The 4,326-nt window shown below is 51.7% G+C and overlaps 1 pseudogene; it reads left to right on the plus strand.

The window, feature by feature from the left end:
• The first annotated feature begins 239 nt into the window (after positions 1-239).
• Positions 240-3,491, plus strand: LOC148829613 (uncharacterized; annotated as a pseudogene).
• Positions 3,492-4,326: the final 835 nt, after the last annotated feature.

A 4,326-nucleotide genomic window follows, 5' to 3' on the forward strand; every position in this document is an offset into this window, starting at 1 on the left:
CAGGAGACTCTCCTACCCCTCTCGTCCAGTCCTCCCCCCACTGCTCCCCTCACCTCCGTCTCATCGCCTCCTTCAGCCGCTGTGCCACATCAGCGCTGCTCATCTCCCAGCCAGTCCTCACAAGATCCAACTCCTCGCCGAAGACTGCGTTCCGCCGTCGTAGTCCCTCTCTCATTACAAACCCAGCCTTCCTGTTCCTCCACGGCAAAGTCTCCAAATAACCCCCGCTTCTCTCGAGGATGTCCCTGCCGCCGCGCTTCACACACATCGGCTCCCCCTTCTCCTGGATCATCTCTCGCGATTTCCAACTGGAAATCTCGCGATTTCCAACTGGACCGTAGCAAGCCTCCAGAGGATACTTCGAAAACATGGCGTCCATTGTAAAAGAAACACAAAGAAACATCACCCGCGCCACCGCCACTCATCCCAACGTGAGGACCCCGAGGCCGCCCGTACCTCTGCCTGTCGCGTCTTCTGTCTTGTCTTGTCCTGATATATCCGTGTCTGTGTCTCTTCCCCAAGCAATCCATACCTCTGCTGAACAACTGCACCTAGCCTCTTCCACCCAGCCTCCTTCCCTAAACTCCTTGCTGCCGAGTCTAAGGCCCCAGGCTCACGCCCCTCCCCCACCCCCTTCTCTGCTTAATCTAACTTCTGCACTCTTCTGTCTCTACCTCTGGCGTCCAACACGACTCAAGCTCCGCCAGCTTGGTGCCTTCGGCCCCGGTTTCTTCTCTTTCAGCCCCTGCTGCTGTCTCCACGGCCCAAAGGCCAGCTAGTAAACGACTCCCAGCTCAGCCAGCAGGCGGCCCTTACCCTCCCCCACCCCCTGGCGTCCAAGACGACTCGGCAGCCTCCTCAGTCCTTCTCGCAGCCTCCGCCCCTGCTTCATATCCTCTTCAACAGTCTTTGGCTTCCATATCCCAAGCCACCGAGCTTCAGGCCCCAGATCCGTCAAACCCCTCCTACCACAATCTGCTTTCTGCTCTTCTTCCCTCCTCATCTTCCCCCTTCCCCAGTGTCCAACACGGCATCCATCATCCCATGCCTTCGGCCCTGGATTCCAATCTCCCCTTTACTAAGGACTTTCCGAACAGCCGTTCCTCTCCGAGCTCCTCCTAACATACTAAAGTTTAGTCCTCCTCCCATTCCCCTTTTCACTCCGGCAGCAAATTCTATGAGGTGCAGACGTCAATCTAGCTCACCTTCTCTCTTCCGCCACTTACAACTCCGATTCTAGAACAGTCGACTGCGGCTCGATTTCCATTACTCTCAAATCTTCTGACCCTCACTCTGCTTCAGTCCCTAGAATTTCCGACTTCTGCTTGGCTTTCAGCATTTTCCGCGACATCACGTGCTCCGCCTTTCCCGAACGTCATCAGGAACTTGACGGTTACATGCACAGCATCCCCGATCTATCTGTCCTTTTCGAGGGCTCCCTGTTCTACGATTACCATAAGCAGTTCTCGGCCAAGGCCGCTGCCCGCCTACTCCAACGGAACCAGCGCACCTACTAGGGAGCCCTCGACATCGAGCTTTACTGCCGCACTTTCACCAGAGTCCGAGCTCTTTCCTGCGACTTCTGTTCCTCTTGGACACATTCATCAAATCTTTGCCCAGATACCGTCCGCAAGCTCAACCCTGACTCCGCCCCTTCTCCCCCACAGCATCTATTCTCCCGCCAGGTCTTCTTCAAACCTTCCCTGTCCAAAGACGTTCGCGGTCGCCCCATCGTGATGATCAGAGGCCAACAAATTTCCAACATCTCCAATTCCTCGACACTTACCTCTCCCCTTCGTTGCTTCCTTCACATTTGCAGCTTCTGCGGCGAAGCTCATGCTCGCTCTGCCTGCCCCCGCCGGCCCTTCCATGTTCGCTCCACCTTCAGCATTCCCAAAAGACTACTGGCTTTTCTGTCTACCCCAATCGACATCCCCGCTCTTGCTTCCGACCAGCTCTGTCACCCCGACCCCTCTTCCACCCACATCTTACTCGACCGCCTTTCCTTCAGATTCTCACCAGGCCTGTGCACAATTCCTTCTTCCTCCGTCTTTTGCAAAAATTTGCAATCTGCCACCGCTGATTCCTTGCTAGCATCCAAAGTCGAGAATGGTTTCATGATCGGCCCACTTGACTCTCCCCCATTCCCTGCATACCGCATCAATCCCATTGGTATAGCGGTCCGTAAGTATTCCGGTAAAAAACACCTTATAATTGATTTGTCAGCCCCTCGTGGCACGCGGGAGTTAAGTCTCAATACCCTTATTCCCAGCTCAGACTTCTCCCTCCACTATGCCACAATTGACAACGCCAATTCTCTCATCAAAATTGCGGGTCTGGGTGCCTGGCTCGCTAAGGCCGACATCTCCAGTGCCTTTAAAGTTACGCCTCTTGACCCAGACTTCTGGCACCTCTTTGGAGTTCATTGGCGGAACAAGTTCTTCGCAGTCCGCCTTAACTTCGGACGTAGGAGTAGCCCAAAAATTTTCGGCACCTTAGCCAAAGCTCTCTGCTGGATCCCCTTGAATAAATATAAGCTTCCTTTTCTCGTCCACCTTCTCGACGATTTCCTTACCATAGACTTTCCTCACACCCCACCTGCAAGAGCCTCCTCCACACTTATTTCCGTTTTTAGGAAACTAGGGGTACCTCTTGCCACGGACAAAACAACTGGCCCCTCTCATATAATCCAATTCCTCGGGATCACCCTCAATTCCATCAATTTCATTTGCCTCCCTGCCTCGCAACAAGATTGACAGGATCCAGATGTATATCTCTACCTATTCTTCTGCCAAATTTTGCACAAAGAGGGAACTTCTCTCTCTGCTCGGCCACCTCAATTACACCATGCGTATCATTCATCAAGGACGGTCTACCTTCTCGACCTCGCCTCTTCCGTGCCCTCTCTTTACCACCACGTAAGCCTTTCAGCCGACTGCAAATCCGAGCTCAGGCTTTGGCAGCTTCTCTTGGCCAACTGGAATGGCATATCTCTCTTCTATGATGACCTCCTCTCTGACACCGAGGATATCCAGCTTTTCACAGAGGCAGCCCCCTCAGTCGGTTTCGGAGGCTATTACAAAAGCCAATGGTTTGCGGCCCCTTAGCCTGAATTCTCTTCAATCCCTCTCACCAACCAGTCATCGGCCTTGTTAGAAATATTTCCAATTGTCGTTGCCGCTTCTCTTTGGGGCCACAATTGGAAACAAAAATCCGTCCTCATCCATTCGGCCATCTATGCAGTAGTTCATATAATCGACAAAGGAAGGTCTTCATCCCAATCTATCATGAAATTCCTCCGCCGCCTTAAATTGATTTCTCTCACACATCAATTCATCCTTGTAGCTGCTCACATTCCAGGCCACATTAATGAGATAGCGGACTCTCTCTCTCTCTCTCGCTTTCAACGTTAGAAATTCAGGAACTTGGCACCAGATGCAAGACCAAACCCGTGCACAGCACCTCCCTATTCGGAACTCACGTTCCTCTGAATCATCCTTTCCATCACTATCTCCAGCTGGCCCAGCAAACTGTCCTCTTAAGGATTGCCCTTCGAACTCTCAATTCTTACTGGACTGCCTGCAAGGGCTTCCAATCCTTCCACCTCTCCGCGAACATAAAATTCCCTTCTTTTGATATTCTCACCATATCATCCTTCGTTTGCTATTGTAGAAACTCACTCAAGGTACGAGCATCCACCACCAAAGTATACCTGTGCGGCATCCACTTCTTACATAAACTCCTTTTCGGCACGATCTGTCCATCTCTTATCCACCCTCAAATTACTCTCCTTCTTAAAGGCTTTCAGTGACTTGAAAAACCACTTCCGAACCAACACGCACCAATTACTTCAGACATCCTTGAATCCTGCACCTACGTTCTCAGGTCAGGTTACCACTCACCCTGGGTCGACCGCACTCTTGAATCTTTATTCTTGTTAGCCTTCTTCATCTTCCTAAGGTGCTCTGAAATTACCGCTGCTTCCACATCCTTCGATCCTTCTTCTCAACCCTGCTTATCCGACATCTCCATCTTATCTTCCGATACACTGACCTTCTATCTCAAGAAAAGCAAAACCGACCAACTCGGATCCGCCACTCTCATCTATTATTTCAAACTCTGTTCCTACATAAGCCCATACGAGCCTCTATCCCATTACACACATCTTCGAACCTCTGCCGGAGCTTTGCCTACTACCCCTCTGTTCGCAAACGAGAAGGGCCGTATCGTGATACCCTCCTGAACAATTCTCCGGGCACTCCTTTAGATCAGGGGCCACATCCTCTGCCGCTTGCCAAGACATACCCGAGTATCTCATCAAGCAAC

The sequence above is a fragment of the Atractosteus spatula genome, chromosome 8, assembly GCF_055471065.1.
Source record: "Atractosteus spatula isolate fAtrSpa1 chromosome 8, fAtrSpa1.hap1, whole genome shotgun sequence".
NCBI classification, from domain to species: Eukaryota; Metazoa; Chordata; class Actinopteri; order Semionotiformes; family Lepisosteidae; genus Atractosteus; species Atractosteus spatula.